The 20,824-nt window shown below is 47.5% G+C and overlaps 1 pseudogene; it reads left to right on the forward strand.

Annotated features, from left to right (window-relative positions):
* Window positions 1–18,555: 18,555 nt before the first annotated feature.
* On the forward strand, window positions 18,556–18,694 carry LOC141135823 (U2 spliceosomal RNA; annotated as a pseudogene).
* Window positions 18,695–20,824: the final 2,130 nt, after the last annotated feature.

The raw sequence follows: 20,824 nt of genomic DNA on the forward strand, positions 1-20,824 counted from the left end.
ATGAATAGCGCTCTCAGAGGTAGGACGTTGAGACAGAAGGGCACCAACTCCAGTCTCGGATGCATCAACCTCAAGGACGAAAGGTACCGTAGGATCAGGATGTAGCAACACAGGAGCAGAAACAAAGGCAGCCTTGTGACTCTCAAAGGCATTAATGGAATCCGGAGACTAATTCTGTATGTTACCGTCCTTTCTGGTCATATCAGTCAGGGGTTTGACCAGAGACGAGAAGTTACAAATAAACTTCAGATAATAATTGGCAAAGCCAAGAAAAGGTTGCAATGGACGTAAACCCACGGGTCTGGGCCACTGTAGAACTGCCAATGGTTTATCTGGGTCTGTTAGAATTTATGAATGGATTGGGTCTCTGAGAATAATGGAGTTGGATACATTAAAGTATTTATATTTGTGTTTGGATATGGAAAAAGTGAAATATATAGACTTTTATATATTTCTTAAGATACGTTTTGTTTGAAGCTTCAAATGCTTTTCTAAAGAGCTCTAACATGCGGTAGTAATTGGTCTGATTTGGTTTCTCCAAGGATACTCACCTCCCCCCATCTGTGAGAAGGAAGGATTCATATACTTTAAAGATGTAAGAGGTTCATGTTTTAGTTAAAGATCATAATTGCTTTATATATACAATATTTCTTGATTAGGATATTAATAAGAACATTGGGTTTTCAATGAATATAATATACCATATTTATTGGCGTATAACACGCACTTTTTTCTCCTTAAAATCAGGGGAAAATCGCGGGTGCGTGTTATACGCCGAACTCCGCCGATCCCCCGCTGACTGTGAGCGGAGTGAGCGACGGCCGCCTATATACATAGATAGTTGAGTGTACTCGGCTAGGTTCGACTAATTCCGCTCACAGTCACGCCCAGTCCCGCCCTATGATGGACACAGGGACTGGGCGTGACTGTGAGCGGAGCCATCCCGGGCGGGACTACGGGCGGAGCCGAAAGCGGCCGAGAGCCGCCGAGATACACAGGACCAGCTCTGTGTACTCGGCGGCGCCATTTTCAAACTGCAGTGACACTGACATGTCACTGCAGTTTAACTGCAGCCTGGGCAAGGCTGAAAATGGACACTGACAAAGCTGCAGATGGGCACTGACAAGGCTGCAGATGGGCACTGACAAGGCTGCAAATGACACCAAGGCTGCAAATGACTGCAAGGCTGCAAATGACACCAAGGCTGCAAATGACTGCAAGGCTGCAAATGACACCAAGGCTGCAAATGACTGCAAGGCTGCAAATGACACCAAGGCTGCAAATGACACTGACAAGGCTGCAAAGGCTGCAAATGACACTGGACAAGCATGCAGATGGACGCTGTGCAAGGCTGCAGAGGGACACTGATAAGGCTGCATTGATGGGCATTTAATGTAAGTTTTTTTCCTTAAAACATTTTTTTCCTTAAAATTCCCTCCTAAACTTGGGGTGCGTGTTATACTCCGGCGTGTGTTATACGCCGATAAATACGTTTTATATATATATATAGATATATATATATATATAGATATATATATATATATATCTATATATATATATATCTATACATATATAGATATAAGTACCGTATTTATCGGCATATAACATGCACTTTTTTCCCCTGAAAATCAGGGGAAAATCGTGAGTGCGTGTTATAGGCCGATCCCCGTCACTTTTGCTCGGATCGGAGTGATTGCGGCGTTTGCCACGATCGCCGCCGAAACACACAGCTGTGTGTAATTCAAATATGGCGCAGAGACTGCAGGGATTCGGCGGAGCGGAGATAGACATACCTGAGAGTCCTCGGCTTTTTTCGGCGACGCTCACAGTCATAGGGCGGCGAGTCACTGCAGTCTCTGCGCCATATTTGAATTTACACACAAGCTGTGTATGTCAGCGGCGATCGCGGCAAGCACTGGGGCAAGACTGCACTGGGGCAAGGCTGCACTGGGGCAAGGCTGCACTGGGGCAAAGCTGCACTGACATGGCTGCACTGACAAGGCTGCACTGGGGCAAAGCTGCACTGATAAGGCTGCACTGAGGCAAAGCTGCACTGACAAGGCTGCAATGGACACTGGGGCAAGGCTGCACTGACAAGGCTGCACTGGGGCAAAGCTGCACTGAAAAGGCTGCAATGGACACTGGGGCAAGGCTGCACTGACAAGGCTGCACTGGGGAAAAGCTGCACTGAAAAGGCTGCACTGGGGCAAAGCTGCACTGACAAGGCTGCAATGGACACTGGGCAAGGCTGCACTGACACTAACAAGGCTGCAGATGGACACCTATAACGCTGCATTGATGGGCATTTTAATGTAAGTTTTTCTTCCTTAAACTTTACTCCTAAAAGTTTTTTTCCTTAAAATTCCCTCCTAAACTTGGGGTGCGTGTTATACGCCGGCGCGTGTTATACGCCGATAAATACGGTATATGTATTAATTGATTTAGATGTTATATTGTATATGTTTAAAATGGTTTTACACATAGCAGTCTTGCCCATCCCCATGGAATGACTTGCATAGAGATGGTGTTGTATTTCATCATCTGGCATTAGATATGTCTCAGGAAAACCCGCGATGTTCTATAGGACTACAAGTGAAATAAGAACTTTTAAGACAGACCAACCCTTTTTAGGAAGGTGGGGGTTGGATTTTAGGAGTAGAAAGCACAGAGAGTTTTGAATCTGCAGCACATTTTCATTCGGGCAGACTGACACTCCACGAGGACAACCACACACACACATCACAAGATATTGCTGATACATCTACACACACACATATTGGATTTATTCTTCATCTTAAGAATATAATACATTATTAATGATACTTTGACATTGTTTTTGTAATATTTTGCTATTTTTATAATTAAATCAATTTTTGAGTTTTTACACGAGAACTGAACGGATTTTCTTGGAACTTTCCTCATCAATATGAATTATTGAAATATCATTATTAATACAGTACTAACTTGATTTATTTCAGGGTCCACCGAAAACCAGCAGTGCAAATGACATAACCCAGGAATTTAACCTGTTCAGGATGAAACTTGCACTTCTCCAATTTACAATACAGGTTATTATCTCTCAGCCTCTGAAGCACACGGCAGACATCTGTGTTGTGACTCTCTAGGGACTTGGAAAATATGATGGTCGAGATAAACCACCACACATAGCTGCAACAAATCTCGGAAGGCATTGTCGATAAATTCCTAGAAAACTGCTGGGGCGTTGCAAAGACCAAACAGCATTACAAGGTATTCATAATGGCCTGTTCTGGTATTAAATGCAGTTTTCCATTCGTCGCCCACCTTGATCCTCATAAGATTGTATGCCCACCTAAGATCAAGCTTTGTGAAAACCGTTGCTCCCTTGAGGCGGTCAAATAGCTCCGTAATCAATGGGATCGGATAAGCATTCTTAATCGTGAAGCAATTGAGACCCCTATAATTAATACAAGGTCTCAGCTTACCACTCTTCTTTTTCACAAAGAAGAAACCAGCAGCAGCATGAGATGAGAATTTACAGATGAATCCTCGAGAAAGTGCAACATACTCCTCCATGGCTTTGTCCTTCGAAACAGACAAAGGGTAAACACGGCCACAAGGAGGTATGGCACCAGGTTGAAGGTCAAGTGCCCAATCATACGACCGGTGTGGAGGCAAACTACCAGCTTGACCTTTGTCAAAGACATTGCTAAATTTGCGGTACTCCTCCGGCAGGGAGGAGAGTGAAGAGATGCACAAGACCGTAGCCACTTTCAGAATACATGCCTTCATGCAGTGTGGCGACCAGAAAAGAACCTCAACAGAAAGCCAATCAAAAGAAGGGTTGTGCCTCTGTAACCAAGGATAACCTATTAACCACCAGGAATTGAGGTGAGGAAATGACTTGGAATTGGATTATCTCATGATGAAGAGCCCCTATGGCCATGGTCAACGGAGTAGTCTCATGAGTCACATGGGCAGGTTGTAGAGGTCTCCTATCAATAGCCTCAATGGCTAGTGGAGTGGCACGATGCTGCAGTGGAATAGAGTGCTTAGACACAAAGGCACCATCAATAAACAGGCCTGCAGCCCCAGAGTTGATTAGAGCCTGTATCTCGATGGACAACTCAGACCAAGAAAGGGTAACCAGAACCAGAGGCTTATCCTTCTGGATAACTGGGGACGCAACAACGCCACTTAAGGTCTGTCCCCTACAGGACCTTAGGTGCAAGCGTTTTCCCGGACGGGTAGGACAAGACTTCAGGAAGTGACCTGCCTGGCCACAATAAAGGCACAATCTCTTCTCTCCCTCCTCCTAAAGGCCCTCTCCTCCGCAGAGAGAGACGTGTAAAGCCCAACTACATAGGTTCTACGTCACTGGCAGACTCAGTACCAGGAGGCATGTGAGGTGAGGGAGGCAAGGGTGGGACTGCAAAGCTCGGAGCCAAACATACAGGAGGCTTCCGCAAGTGCTCCTTAAAAGAGTCTCTCGGAGTCTGGAGTCAATGAGAATGGCAAACATGATCAACTTCTCCAGCTCAGTGGGTATGTCTTGGGCTGCTCTCTCATCTTTGATGGTATCTGAGAGACCATAAGAAAAAGCAGCCACTAGGGCCTCAATGTTCCAAGCAACCTATGCTGCCAGAGTACGGAACTCAAAGGCGTAGTCGGCAACAGTTCTCGAACTCTGTTTGATGGTCATGAGGCTCTTGGCAGCAGAAGTGGAGCGTGCGGGAACGTCAAAGACCCTTTTAAAGAAAGCCACAAACTCTGGGTAACTCAGGATGACAGGGTTTTGCGTCTTCCATGGAGGGTTTGCCCAGGCCAAAGCTCTCTCAGAAAGCAAATAAATCACAAAGCCTACTTTGCTTCTCTCCGTGGGAAACGCCTGGGGCATCATCCCAAAGTATATTCCAACCTGGTTGAGAAACCCTCTGCATTGAACTGGATCATCCCAAAATCGCTGGGGAAATGGAGCAGAACCAGACATACCTCTTATAGAGGGAATATTCGAGGCGGGTGCCTGCAAGAGACTGGAGCAGCATTAGGGACCACCTGCAACACAGGTTGTACTGTAACACCTTCAGTGGGAGGATCCAGGTGAGCAGTGCGAATCAGGAGCGTCAGTAACGCTATAGCAAACTGATCCATGTGGTGATCCTGCTCATCCAATCTGGAAAAAATATTACCAATAAGTGGATTGCCTGCATCTTCTGAATTCATGGCCTTCACCTATTGTCAGAGTTCATGAATCAGACTGAGACAGAAGTGCAGTAAAAATCACACTTTTTATTAAAATGGTAAAATGGTACAAACAGAGCAAACATAGTTAAAACATAGTCAGGGTTCGGCAACCAGAGCGGGTAGTCGGAACAAGCCAATGAAACAGGAATCCAGAAATCAGCAGAGAGTATCTGGATATGTTGACCAGGCGAAGGGAGGGGAGATCTGATCCAGGCAGTTTAATAGCCAGCAGGGCTAGCTGACGAGCAGGAAATGAAGACCAATTGAGTCACTGTGGAATGAAGAGTACTGGCAATTAACCGACAGCTGAGCACAGAGCTCTGAGAAGGAAGGGCTGAGCCCAGCCCTGACACTTTTGTCGTGTCTGTAAACTCTGACCATCTCTTGTACCATATCTGCATTCTCTGATATTTTTTAGTCTCATGTCTGTAGCCTCTGAACATCTCTTGTACCATGTCTGCCTTCTCTAACCATCTCTTGTATCATGTCCACAGTCTGACCATTTCTTGTACCATGTCTGCATTCTCTGACCATCGCTTGTGTCATGTCTGCAGTCTTTAACCATCTCTTGTAGGCTGTCTGCAGTCTCTGACCATCTCTTGTACTATGTTTGCATTCTCTGATCATCTCTTGTATCATCCCCAGTCTTTGACTATAACTTGTTATTCATATTCATTATCAGGGAAAGCAGATGCACATCACTAAATTCTAAGTTTGGCCTTTTGGTGATGTCAGGGGCTGTACTCGAGGTCCCCCATATCAACAGAGTTGACCACGACGGGTCTAAGGGCTTATACACATTTGCAGCAGCTCATAAGTCCACAGCGGAGAGCTTTTCAGAGGCATTTTACAGTTGGTAAAGAGGAGATATGTCACTTCCTCGCCACTTGATTTAACCCTGTAAATGCTACAATCGTGGGCATTGCATGTGGTTGTGGGACAGCCCTAAAGACTTGCATGGGCCACATTTGTGGTAACATTTGGTGGTAACACTGACCCAGAGACAGCCGTAAAGCACAACATCGCGGCTGTGACTTGTCATCAGCCCTGAGTGACTACATGTCTGTGTTCAGGGGGTAGTAAAACTGCAGCTCAAACACCTGGTTTAACCCCCCCTCTTCCCCCGGCAGCATGTGTAAATGAGTCCCAAGAAGAGATATCTGAGCCCGGTGATCTCCTCTTACTTTCTATCGTGTCCCTAGGACCTATTCTTTACCCTGCCCAGAATGAAAAAAAAAAGTTTTGATTGTACAATGTAATTACACGTAGATGCAGCTTACATGTCACTGTGTATTTTTTTGCAATGTTATTTTTATTTACAGATGAAACACAGACGTAGCTTTTCCCTCTGCCTGTAAGACGAAAAGCACTGCACTCGGCCTGCACTCACAGAGCACAAATGACAGTCCCGATCAATATATCGAGGCACAATATTGTACTGGTGACTGGCAGCTCCTAATTGGAGGCCCGCATTTCCGTGTAATCCAAAATTGAGTTTCACTTGAAGAACTGAAATGAGAATTCAGAAGGGCGAGTAACGATTTTTTTTTTTTTTTTTTTAGAATTATTGTTCTTTCAGAAGAATAGAGCCAGTGTCATTTAATTTATAGGCCCCTTTCTTCAAACCAGCTTCAATTTGTTTACCTCATGTTTCTTTGATGAAAGAAAACTGTGTCCCTCAATACGGCCCCGGCACACCATGCATTCTGATCAATATGACGTTACTTCAGCTCATTCTTTTATAAGCTTCCATTGTGAAGTCACATTTTACAAGTTCTTTTCTTAGCAGTTGGTTATGTGGTTCATGTCTCTTACACCTACAAATTCTATAATTGTCTGCTACGTACAGTAACTAGCTTGTAAGAAAAAGATTGAAGTCAACTTTTTGTTCCAAAAAACACTGCAATGAAAGGAGTGAAAGAAATTCAGGGGCTGGTATACTTCACACAATCGACTATTGGTTCTTCAACAATATGAGTGACCTCAATGACCAACAGGGAGTTTGCAGGAGGTGGGTTAGCATTCCTCTACTTTATCTGTGATTGTCAAGATTTACATAATTGATCTGCATATTGGAGAACATAAGGGGAATTCGGAAGACAATGCAAGGCATGCGTGGGTATTTGAGGGTGTTTGTCTTTTATTATAGATGACACTTTACAGAGTTTTGAGCAAAATTTATATTTTCATAACTGTAGGAATTTGCACTGTGTTGCACAACATAGTTCAGAATATTTCAATTTCTCTACTTTATAAAGAGCATGCGGCCAATGCAAATTAAGAAGCAGAAACATTGCAGTGCCCAATGAAGGCCTCTTGAGCCCCTCGGGAAAGAGAGCCCTGACTGATGGGGGCATGGCCAGGGAGGAGTTAAGGTGAATTTTGACCTACTCGGGATTGGTACAAGAAGGGACAGGGGTTGGGGATTATGGTCCTTTTCGGATGAAAGCATGGAAGAGCTCGGACCTGACCCTGCGGCTCCAGCCATGGACACGGATCACCTCCTGGCTAAGGTCCGTGAGCTGGCTCTCAGAGGTCAGGCTGACTGGCTCTTTGCCCTATTATCCCCTGGGGTGCCTTCTCCTGCACCTTCCACTGCCCCTTCCCCTGTTCCCCCTCCTGAGATGGCTAGACACAGGGCCCGCAGACGTGCCCGCCCGCCTTCCCGCCTCAGCCCCAGCCCCTCCGCGGCCTCTTACTGCCCCCCTCCTCCTCTCCCCCTCCATTCATCCCCTGCTCGGGCTCCCAGGTCTTCCCTAGCGAGGAAGCGGGGGTCGGCCGCCCGCTCTCGGCGTGCCCCCCCCGGCATTCTCCCTCTCCTTGCCTCCGGTATGATGCGCGCCCCCCCCCCGTTGTCCCAGATCACGCAGTCCCCGCTCGGTGGCCTCCCCCTCGTCCCCCTCCCCTCCTCAGATTATGGCGCGAGGCCGGGCCGGAGCCGGAGCGCTCCATCTCCCAGCCTCGTGTACTGCGGTACCTGTTTCCGCCCCCGCGGCCGGTGGGGGGGGCGGCGGGTGAGCGTCCGGTCCGTGCCTCTGCTAGGCTGTCCTCCTGTAGAGCAGCGGGCAGGGGTCGGATCCGTTCGCCTGCACCGGCGGCTCAGCGTGCGGCGGATCCCTCGGCAAGAGGCGCCGGCGGTGCTCCGGAGCGGGACCGGCTCCCCCTGGCGGCCAATTCACTCCCTGCGCCTAGACGGGCGGGGGTTTTTGAACTGGCCGTGGACATGTCACAGTATGAATGTGACCAGCGCCCCCCCTGCGCCCGTGCGGGTGGGGGGTGATAATGATGCAGGCAACCCCAGGGATTTATATGGGGATTTAAAGAATGCAATAAGAAATGTAAGGGTGCAATTAGGATGGCTAAGATAGAACATGAAAGACACATAGCGGAGGAGAGCAAAAAAAATCCCAAGAAATTCTTTAAGTATGTAAACAGTAAAAAAGGGAGGAAAGACCATATTGGCCCCATAAAGAATGAGGAAGGACATCTGGTTACAAAGGATGGGGAGATGGCAAAGGTATTGAATTTATTCTTCTCCTCAGTCTTCACGAGTGAATCGGGGGGCTTCAGTAACCAAAACTGCAGTGTTTATCCTCATGACACAACACAGGAAGCACCTCCATGGTTAACAGAGGACGGAATTAAAATTAGACTTGAGAAACTTAACATTAATAAATCACCGGGACCAGATGGCTTGCATCCGAGGGTACTTAGGGAACTCAGTCAGGTGATTGCCAGACCGTTGTTCCTAATTTTTACAGACAGTCTATTGACTGGAATGGTACCAGCTGATTGGAGAAAAGCCAATGTAGCACCAATATTTAAAAAGGGCCCAAAAAACATCCCTGGGAATTACAGACCAGTTAGCCTAACATCAATGTATGTAAACTCTTGGAGGGGATGATAAGGGACTATATACAAGATTTTAGTAATAAGAACGATATCATTAGCAGTAATCAGCATGGATTCATGAAGAATCGTTCTTGCCAAACCAATCTATTAACCTTCTATGAGGAGGTGAGTTGCCATCTAGATAAAGGAAGGCCCGTAGACGTGGTGTATCTGGATTTTTCAAAAGCATTTGACACAGTTCCCCATAAACATTTACTGTACAAAATAAGGTCCGTTGGCATGGACCATAGGGTGAGTACATGGATTGAAAACTGGCTACAAGGGCGTGTTCAGAGGGTGGTGATAAATGGGGAGTACTCAGAATGGTCAGGGGTGGGTAGTGGGGTTCCCCAGGGTTCTGTGCTGGGACCAATCCTATTTAATTTGTTTATAAACGACCTGGAGGATGGGATAAACAGTTCAATCCCTGTATTTGCAGACGATACTAAGCTAAGCAGGGCAATAACTTCTCCGCAGGATGTGGAAACCTTGCAAAAAGACCTGAACAAATTAATGGGGTGGGCGACTACATGGCAAATGAGGTTCAATGTAGAAAAATGTAAAATAATGCATTTGGGTGGCAAAAATATGAATGCAATCTATACACTGGGGGGAGAACCTCTGGGGGAATCTAGGATGGAAAAGGACCTGGGGGTCCTAGTAGATGATAGGCTCAGCAATGGCATGCAATGCCAAGCTGCTGCTAATAAAGCAAACAGAATATTGGCATGCATTAAAAGGGGGATCAACTCCAGAGATAAAACGATAATTCTCCCGCTCTACAAGACTCTGGTCCGGCCGCACATGGAGTATGCTGTCCAGTTCTGGGCACCAGTCCTCAGGAGGGATGTACTGGAAATGGAGCGAGTACAAAGAAGGGCAACAAAGCTAATAAAGGGTCTGGAGAATCTTAGTTATGAGGAAAGGTTGCGAGCGCTGAACTTATTCTCTCTGGAGAAGAGACGCTTGAGAGGGGATATGATTTCAATTTACAAATACTGTACTGGTGACCCCACAATAGGGATAAAACTTTTTCGCAGAAGAGAGTTTAATAAGACTCGTGGCCACTCATTACAATTAGAAGAAAAGAGGTTTAACCTTAAACTACGTAGAGGGTTCTTTACTGTAAGAGCGGCAAGGATGTGGAATTCCCTTCCACAGGCGGTGGTCTCAGCGGGGAGCATTGAAAGCTTCAAGAAACTATTAGATAATCACCTGAATGACCGCAACATACAGGGATATGTAATGTAATACTGACACATAATCACACACATAGGTTGGACTTGATGGACGTGTGTCTTTTTTCAACCTCACCTACTATGTAACTATGTAACTATGTAATATGGACATGGGCTGTATCCCCCTGCGCCCTCCTGGGCAGGGTCTCAGCCGGCCCCCGGGTTTTCCAGCCAGGGTGATCCTCAGCAGATGATCCCCTCAGCACCCGGCTGGGTGGGGGGTAATTCCTCCTCCGGCATTTGCAGCGACGCTTTTGGGCTAATGCAATATCCCTCTGCGCCCTCCTGGGCGGGGTCTCAACCGGCCCCCAGGCAATCAGTAATGGGCTTCTCGCAGGTTAGGACCCCCTCAGCGCCCCAACGGCCGGGGGACAGGCTCCATTCCCAGGCTGGGCCACGCCACATTGCTTTCCGGATGGGGTATGCCCCCTCTGCGCCCAACAGGGCGGGTGCGGGCTTATCGGCCTTCACGCACACCATTCCCCCTCCACCCCGTGCCCACTGCCGCCCCCCTGCGCCCAGACAGGCGGAGGGCGTGCGGGTGACTCCCCCCACGTCGTTGGGGCTTACCCCCCTATGCGCTTAACCAGGTGGGTCGCGCCAGTCTCCCAGCGCCCGGCCGGGCGGGAGACTCGAGCTCCGGATCCGGGCTGGCGGCAGCTTCCGCCCTGGGTCAGCCGGCCAGAGTTCACAGACGATCCTGTACCTGCGCAGTCGCTGCCCTCGGCCAGGGGGACTCTTCCGTCGGTGACGGGACCTCCGCCCTTGGATCTCTCCATAGGCCGGGACGGCCCTAACGAACAAGGCCCCGTTGATCCTCACGGTGCTGGCCGCATCAGTCTTCAGTCTTCCAGAGGCGTGTCGGACACCGATTCGCCGGTTGATCGCTCGTCATCGATGATGCCTCCCAGGATCAGTGAGTATGATTGTGAAGTGATTTGGGGTAGGTCGGTTGATGATTCCGTATCGGGCCCTGAAGAACGTATAGCGTCGGTTGTCAAATCGGTCCTGTCTAGCATGGGTGTTTCGGGCGCGGCGCCAAATCCTACCCCCTCTCCCAGAGGGGCCTTGTGGGCAGTAGCGCCCACTGGTACCCACATACCGGAGGAGACGAAGGAAAAGATTTGGTGACGCAAATTTGTTGATTTCCTTGCCCTAGTGCCGCCAGATAGGGAAACGGTAGACAAATCTCGGCGGGTAGACGTTGCAGCGCAGGGCGATAAAGTAAAACAGCTTCCTAGGACTTTTGGGAACTGGCTGCAGGGTTTCTGTGCCTACGCGGGAGTGCTCTGCGAGCGTTTCCTGGAGTTGGCGACTTCATTGTTCTGTTATCTGGACCTCATTTGGGGGGCGTACAAAGTTTACGGGGGTCAGTGTTGGTTCCAGTATGACACCCAATTTTGGCAAAAGATGGCGGCGCGAAAAGAGCTTCGCTTTGACTGTCAGGATGGTAGCCTGTGGTTGCTGCTTATGTGCCCCCACAGGCCTTCGTCCTTTCAGTCCACGGTCGGCGCTCCTCATTCCGGAGCGTCGACCGCTTCCAAAAAGGGTGTCTGCTGGCTTTTCAATGAAAGCCACTGTAAATGGTACTCCACCTGTCGCTTCAGGCATGAGTGCTCCAGCTGCGGGGGGTGCACACCCCGCCAGCCGGTGTTTTAGGAAGGGTAAACAGCCGCTTCCCAGAGCGGGGGCCAAGACTGACCTTCCTAAGCCGGAGGACGCCGGTGAACGTCTTAGAGATGCTTCCCTGGCTAGACCGGTACCCCCTTCATAGGGAGGCCCTGATCCTGAAGGATGGCCTGGATAGAGGTTTCTGGATCCCCTTTTCCCCGTCGGACGCCCCTACTATGTCTTCAAATTTGAAATCGGCCGTGGAATTCAAATCCGTCGTGACCGAGAAGCTCCAGAAGGAGCTGGAACTGGGGCGCATGGCGGCCCCTTTGATCATCCCCCAATTCCACAACCTGCGGGTGTCCCCACTCGGCGTGGTCCCAAAGAAGGCGAGTGGCAAATTTCGCTTAATTCACCACTTATCCTACCCTTCTGGCTCCTCGGTTAACGACGGAATCGATCGCGAGGAATCCCAGGTACACTATGCGTCCTTTGATAAGGCTCTTCACCTCGTTAGGACAGCAGGACGGTCCGCTCTGTTGGCAAAAGCAGACATTGAGTCCGCTTTTCGCCTTTTTCCGGTCCACCCGGACTGTTTCCATCTCCTGGGTTGCTATTTTCAGGGAAGCTATTTCTTTGACATGTGCCTGCCTATGGGTTGCGCCATTTCGTGTTATTTCTTTGAGTTATTCAGTAGCTTCCTTGAGTGGGTAGTCACCCAGGAGGCTGGTTTCAGTCCCTCTTGCACTACTTGGACGATTTCCTTTTCGTGGGCCCCGCGGGCAGTGGGCAGTGTCAATGCCTGCTCTCAGTTTTTCAGGCTTTTTGTCGGCGTTTCGCCGCCCCATTGTCCGTGGACAAAACCGAGGGCCCAGTAACGGTACTGTCTTTTCTGGGGATCGAGATTGATACAGAGGCTATGGTCTTTCGTCTGCCGAGGGAGAAGCTGACCAAGCTTCTATCCTTGGTTCGTTTGGCTAAAGGGGCAAAGAAACTACAGTTAAAACAGCTACAATCTTTGCTGGGACACCTAGTATTCGCCTGTAGGGTAATACGCATGGGGAGAGCCTTTTGCAGGCACCTGTCTTGGGCCACGAAGGGTGTTACGGCCCCTCACCACTACATTCGGATCACCAGGCCCTTGCGGGCCGATTTGGGGATTTGGCTAACTTTTTTGCAGTCTTACAACGGACAGTCTTGTTGGTTGCGGGAGGAGGTTCCGAACTCACAGCTGGAGCTGTACACGGATGCTGCAGGCTCCTGTGGTTTTGGCGCTTTCTTTCGTGGGGAGTGGTCCGCACAATGTTGGCCGGCCTCATGGGCCCACATGGACTTGTTGCGCAATCTCACCCTGTTGGAGCTTTTTCCGATCATCGTAGCTGTGGAGCTGTGGGGCGAACAGTTGCGTAATCACCAGGTAATCTTTTGGTCGGACAATATGAGTGTAGTGCAGGTAGTGAACAAGCAATCGGCCAGTTCCCCTCCGGTGGTTTCGCTGTTGCATTTTTTTAGTTCTAAGATGTTTGCATTTCAACATATATATTAAGGCAAAACACGTTCCGGTGTTTCTAACGATATTGCCGATGCTCTTTCCCGCCAACAGTTTCTCCGTTTTCGCTCTCTGGCTCCGTCGGCTTCGCTGGAGGGCCTCCCCTGTCCGGCCCACTTATGGAACCTCTTTCCGGGGATTGTTAGAGCTTCTTTGGTCATCTCTTTCTCCGCGGACGTGGGCGTCGTATTGTCGGGTCTGGCACGAGTGGTTCCAAGCGTCGGGCGGTGAGTTCTCTATTTCTTCTCCGGATGACAGACGTTTAGTTTTATTTGCTTACCTTGTCCAGTTGCAAAAAAAGGGTGTGTCGGGTTCCACTGTCTCTTCTGCCATGTCTGCCTTATCTTTTTGGTTTCAACTCCTGGGGTGGGAGTATGTCACAAAAGCTTTCCCGGTATGTCGGGTATTGCGAGGCTGGAAACGCATCACTCACCTTCCCGATTCTAGGTGCCCTATTTCCCTTCAAATCTTATCGGACATATTAGCCATGTTGCCGGAGGTATGCTCATCAGAGTTCGAGACTTTACTTTTTCGGGTGGCTTTTTCGTGGGTGTTTTTCGGGGCTTTTCGCATCTGGGAATTAGTTTCAAAATCCAGGTCGTCCCCCGGGAGTATTCGGTCGGAGGACGTTTCTCTGTCGGAGCGCAGCATCACGGTTTTGTTGCGCTCATCTAAGACCGACAGTTTCGGCATTTTGCCCAGTATCACTGGTTTTTCCTTTCGTTTCTGCGCGCCCCCCATCCGTCACGTTCTTAGTACATGCTGACTCGTCCTCGCTGAGTCATTTTTCGCCTTTGTCTTGAGGCATTAGGTTTACCTGCGGGCGACTTTCCCGACCCACTCGTTTCGTATAGGGGCTGCTACCGCCGCTTCGGGCTTGGGGTTTTCCTATACGGAACTTCAGCGACTGGGTAGATGGGAGTCGTCTCGTTTTTCACTGTATGTCTGCCCACCTTTTGTGTAAAATTTTCAGGTTTTCACCCGGCTCAAATATGGATACTGGGTGATTCATTCATCTTCTGGGCTGCTCGTCGTGCAGAGATCCGCAGTTACGGCAAAAATCTGGGATTCTCATCCGACGTGGCAAGAATTTGCTGGCTTGGCCTGCGCGGGTTGCGTTGGCATCAGGTCCTGGCGGAATGTTGGCAGCTCCGGGCTCGTGTGTCAGGTCATGTTATCCTTGTTGTTCACGCTGGTGGGAATGATGTCGGCTACACACGGTCTGTGGATCTTATTTCTGCTATTAAAAGTGATATTGCTCAGTGTTTTGCAATTTTCAACAGTATGACTTTTGTCTGGTCTGAAATTGTTCCTCGTTCATTATGGGCAAGAGAAGTCCCTGGCCCCTGCTTGGAGAATTTTCGTAGAAAGGTCAATGCTCAGGTGTCCAAGTTTGTCCGGAGGCTCGGGGGGGGTTGTGGTCCGTCACAGAGATTTGGAAGGGGACAACACTGACTTGCTGAGGAGGGATGGTGTTCATCTCAACGAGATTGGCATGGACATCTTTAACCTGGGACTTCAGAGGGGAGTGGAACAAGCGCTGGCTGCGGTGGGGCGCCCGTCAGTAGCTTACTGACTGGCGGGTGGCGGCTTTGGTGACCTTGCCAGCAAATATGGAACCTTTTTTATGCCCTGATGGTAATTGGGAAATAGACGGCCGGTCCGGCACTTATGGTAAGGACAGGCCCCTCCTTCATCTCCCTTTTACATTTGAAGTTGAGTGCTCACAGTGCAACTGTGACTGGCATGGTTTAAATATTTAAATGTTATGTTTGAGTTAAATAAAGCTGTGGCCTTGCCCTTTCCAACGTTAATGGTTGTATGTGGTTTTTATTGGATGGGAAGAAGGGGTAAGGTATGCTAAGTGGTCATGGTAAGTTTCAATGGGACCTGGGATTATTGCACCTCAGCAGTCATGAAGGCCTCTTGAGCCCCTCGGGAAAGAGAGCCCTGACTGATGGGGGCATGGCCAGGGAGGAGTTAAGGTGAATTTTGGCCTACTCGGGATTGGTACAAGAAGGGACAGGGGTTGGGCCTGAGCTCAGGAGTTTGGCACCCCAGGGGATTATGGTCCTTTTCGGACGAAAGCATGGAAGAGCTGACCACCCTCCCGCCCTATTTATGATGGTATGTCACAGCGTGCTGCGGTTTTGGTGACCTTGCCAGCAAATATGGAACCTTTTTTATGCCCTGATGGTAATTGGGAGATAGACGGCCGGTCCGGCACTTATGGTAAGGACAGGCCCCTCCTTCATCTCCCTTTTACATTTGAAGTTGAGTGCTCACAGTGCAACTGTGACTGGCACGGTTTAAATATTTAAATGTTATGTTTGAGTTAAATAAAGCTGTGGCCTTGCCCTTTCCAATGTTAATGGTTGTATGTAGTTTTTATTGGATGGGAAGAAGGGGTAAGGTACTGTATGCTAAGTGGTCATGGTACGTTTCAATGGGACCTGGGCTTATTGCACCTCAGCAGTCAAGCACATTTTCTTTTGGTTTCCAATGTTCTCCAGTGGAGCTAATTTGAAATATATTGTTCTGTTCTGTTTCAAATGCCACTTTATGCACTAACATACCTCCTTAGATCCAGTCTGTATGTACAGTATGGTCACCTGCTGACTTGGCAGCATCCACAGGCAGCTTAAAGTGGTTGTAAAGTAAGATATACTGTGCAGTATCTGTGTGATTTTTTTTTAAATTCTGCAGCAAAATACCTTATTTCAGAGCGCCGCTGTGTGCTCACGTGACCTTCCGGCACTCTTCTTCCCCGATCTGAGGACTACAGTGGGAGGGGCTGAGATTCCTCATTGACGTCAGCCCGGAGGAGAGAAGGAGATCGGCAGGAGGTCACGTGGGCGCACAGTGGCGCTCTGAAATAAGGTATTTCGCTGCATAATTTTTACAATACAGATACTACACAGTATATCTTTCTGTAACAGAGGGGAGGAGTGGGGAGGAGATGGCTCACAAGTGGGGAGTGGGAGAGACTGTGGGCTTACAGAGGCACGTAAACTGACCACAGTATCATGGATCAGCAGCCATGATTACCGTGGTCAGCACACTAAGGCTGGATTCACACCTATGCATTTTTTGTGCTTTTTGCATTTTGCAGATTTGCACTACAGATAGTGTTCCATAGGAAACAATGTTAAATGGACTCTAGTGCAAATCTGCAAAATGCAAAAAGCACTAAAACTTCATAGGTTTGAATCCAGCCTAAGGGGGACACAGGAACAGGCAGGATCAACCAGGTATTTTACAGCATAGAGAGGGACAAATGACACCACACAAGCACTATGCTGTATACCTTGCTTTAAAGGAAGGGGATCATTTTTTTTTTTTTTTTAGGGTTACAGGGTTTAGGGTTTTAATTCTTCAATAGGACAAAACTTGAATCCAGCACAATTTTACTTGAGATAATTGCAGTACAAAGAATGTACTTCCAGCGGTGGTGGCCCATAATGCAGGGCGCAGGGGTGCCTCCCCCCTATCCATGTGTCCGGCCCCCTAATCTATATGCGGGGCCCCCGAGCGCATGGATTCCAATGGGGTTTTTTTTTTTAAGCATGTGATTAAAGCCTGAGGCTCTAATAGGCCTCAAAAAAAGGTGGGCTTGGGGCGCAAAGCACTGCACCCCGAGCCCACCCAGTTGTGTGACAATAGCCAATTAATATTGGCTATTGTCACACTGATTCTCCTCCCGGCCAATCAGGAAGTGGGTCGTGAGAAGCTATCCTATTGGTCTAGGAGGAGGAGGGAGGAGACGCACAGCCGCTGTGATGCCGAGGAGGAGACGCAGGGGAAGCCGCTGCCTGTCGACCGGAGGCAAGCGCTGCCTGCGCCATAGATGGGGTAAGTGCAGGGCTGGTAACTGACCGGAGGGATGGGGGTGTGGGTGACCCGACAGGGTACCGGGGGTGGCTGTGGGTGCATTGTTTGTCGTCCCCCCAAAGAATATACCACCAGCCACCACTGATTTCCAGTCTTTTGAAGTATATTAAGTCTACAGTCTCTGACCATCCCTTGTATCCTGTCTGCAGTTTCTGACCACCCTTGTATCATGCCCATAGACTATATCTTGTTGCATGTCTGCTGTCTCTGACACAGAATATTCACTGAATTTCATGTGCAGCTCATTGGTGAAGTCCCCCCCCCCCATATCAAGAAAGGTGACCTCCACTGTTTTAGATGGTAGTAGATACCCAGGGGCAATATAAAACGGGGAAACAATCTACAGTATTAGCTAGGTTACATGTAATCCAGCCAAAGGACATCTGAGTCCCAGAAATAAATGTGGTATCTGTGGCATGTGGGTGTATATATCTATATGCTAGACTTTGGCAAAATAAGCCTTTAGGCTGTCAGATCATGGACACAGTTCCAGCTGCTGTTTTTGGTCAGTTCACAAGGATCACAGTATGCTACATGATTGAAGGAAATAAATGTCAAAACTCTTTCAGACTTTGAAAAATGTCCTAATGTCCAACCACTATCTGATAAGCAACAATTTTACAAAAGTATACGGAAATAAAAAATATGAATCAAAACCCCTCCTAGAGCTGAAGTAGCTTTGATCGTCTGTTATTAGGATATACACGGTGGAGGTGACTTATTACTGACTGCTATGTATCAAGGTCATGCTTAGAATAGACACTGCCCTGGGCCTTGTGAATAAATATGCTTTTAATTACAGAATTTCACATGCTCTTAACTGCTACTGAAAGCCCAGTCATGGGTCTATGTTGTCTCTAAGATAATCTTACACTGGAGAGAAAATATAAAAGCAAACGTCTATATGGTAATAGAAATAAACATATTCTTTCTAAAACAGAAGGCATTTAAAAAAAAATCATCTGTGTGAAGAACATTGATGATTTCTACGACATAATAACCGACAGCAACAAATCTTATTTTAGTTCCAATGCCAAAAAAGGAGGAAATCTGGTCACCATAAGTTACTGTAACTGGTTGTAAATATGTCACTACTGTACAAAAAAATCCCAGCTTCCTAAGTCACCTTCTGTTTACTCTATATGTACCTATATCGCTTTTTGGCCTTTTGGCTAAGATCAAGTGTAGTATCTGTTCTTATCAGTGTCCAGTAGGGTGCTTCACCATCATTCTGGCCTTCTGGCTGAGATGGTTGCTTGTATAGTATCCTTGCTGGTATGATGGAGGTCCTGTGGGGATGGAAACTGAAGCGCCCACTGGGTAAGATGGGAGTCAATAATAATTCAGTGAATGGAGGATTCTGAGGGGCCCAGTGCCTCCTGATTTGAGCTGTGCTACAGTACCTTGCTTAGCTGAGGTCTGGGAAGGAAGAGGGCCCACAGTGTTACGATCTCACCCTCCGGGAGTGGCATCCTGGGGATGCCAGAATAGCACTATGGGTTTGGGACCTCACTGTGTAAAACTGCACTAGGCCATGACACCTAAGCTTTTTTTCTGCATTGCTCCACATGAGCTAGGCTGAGACCAGGGCAATTTTTGTTACCAGGACTCAAAGCCTAACCAATGCACACTGTTCTCTAGGTGTTTCACCCTGCAATTATATATGTGTTTACCTTTTCACTCAGGATAATAGGATATGGATCTTCAGGTCTACCCTAAAGTCTAGGGGGAGAATACTGTATGTGGTTCCTTTCTCCCCTGCCTTGGGAGGGTCTTTCTTAGGAAGAGTCCCCCATCTAGTACTCTGCTGTTTTCAGCTGATCATGAGGAGCTAAGTAGACATGAGTGTTCCTTAACCCCATCAAGAGTCTTCTGCCCCAGTGGGTATTTGACACACAATAATGCACTTTTTGTGTGTGTGTTCACATGCACTTTTTTGGTTCACTTTGGTGTTTTGTTTTTGCACTTCCTGGGCTTAAAGAAAAAAATATATATATCTATCTACAGTATGTACTCTACTATCTAATAGACTAGCTATCAGATTAATTTAATGTATCAAACTATTCATATAACAGCATAAACTTATATTTGTAATTTGGACTTCTGCAGGCGCATGTGGTTTTCTGATGACTGTGGACACACATACTGTAGGCATTGTAGGAACACATTTTTCCCTATGGTTGGTCAAAGTTTTGGTTTGCTAGCCAGGTATTGGTTTGTGGCAGAAGTCATTCTCAACCTATAAACAAAGTAGCTTTCTGTAAATTAAAGAACTGTACAGAGGGGGTTCTGATAATTCTTAAAGAACACTCAAGAGAATATGAATGCCACCATTGTGGACAACTCTTGAAAATACTAGTTGCTTGGCTGATGTACTGACCCAATGGCATAGAAGCTGTGCTATAGCTTCCATGAATGAAATGTGATCTATGAATGGAGGAGGAGGGCCCTTCATTCATCTTCCTACTCTCCATTTATAGATCGCTTTTCATTCATAGAAATTATAGTACAACTTCTATGATTAGAGAAGGAGGTGGAAAGGGCAGGCATAGTCAGCACTCTTGGTGAGTGCCTGTCACAGGCCCATTGCTGGTAATAACCCCGGCAACACAGGAAGATTACCACTGTAGAGATATGGAAGGGAGGCATGGGACTTTGAATTTCCACTATGAAAGCAGGCACCATGGAAACTTTGCATTAACATCCCTTTGTGCTCATTTATTATTTTATTTGTTTCTTAATTGTACCTAAACTTAGACTTTAAGGGAGTAAGATACCACATTGAATAATTTCTTTTGCGTTTCCTGCTTTAATTAATTGTCAAAGTAATTGCAATATTCATTGTAGATATTGATGGCAATCACAATTAGAAAAAAAATTAATTAGAAATTCAGGATAAAAAAAAATTAAATAAAAGAAAAATGTGAAAAGCAAAGTGCTGCTAAAAAAACATTAATTAGCATCAGTCTGTGGGCAATAAAGATACCCTCTTTTGTTTTCATGTGTCCTAATGATTCAAATAATGGCAGCAGGAAGCTTGGCATCCAGCTGGCACTGTATGTGTGATGTAGAAGAGAACATTTGGCCCTGCCAGTTTTTACTGATCTGGCAGCAGGTGAGGTCATTAATATGTATAAAGAAGTTTGGCCACAATGCTTCGCCAATTGGCAGTGACAATGGAAAGCAGAGAATGCCTTCTCCTGGTGTTACCAACCTGGCAGGGTGATCCACAAAATGGCTTTGAAGCTGAACTCTAGGTACACATAAAATACATATAAAGGGTGCAGTTTTACCTGCCCAATGATTTGTATTCGTTTTCCTCCAGTCCTAAGATTAAGACCCCTTTCACATTGGGGCGTTTTTCAGGCACTTTTGGGCTAAAAATAGCACCTGTAAAATGCCTCCAATGCAGCCCTAGTGT

This window comes from Aquarana catesbeiana, linkage group LG03 (genome assembly GCF_042186555.1).
Source record: "Aquarana catesbeiana isolate 2022-GZ linkage group LG03, ASM4218655v1, whole genome shotgun sequence".
Taxonomy (NCBI): Eukaryota; Metazoa; Chordata; class Amphibia; order Anura; family Ranidae; genus Aquarana; species Aquarana catesbeiana.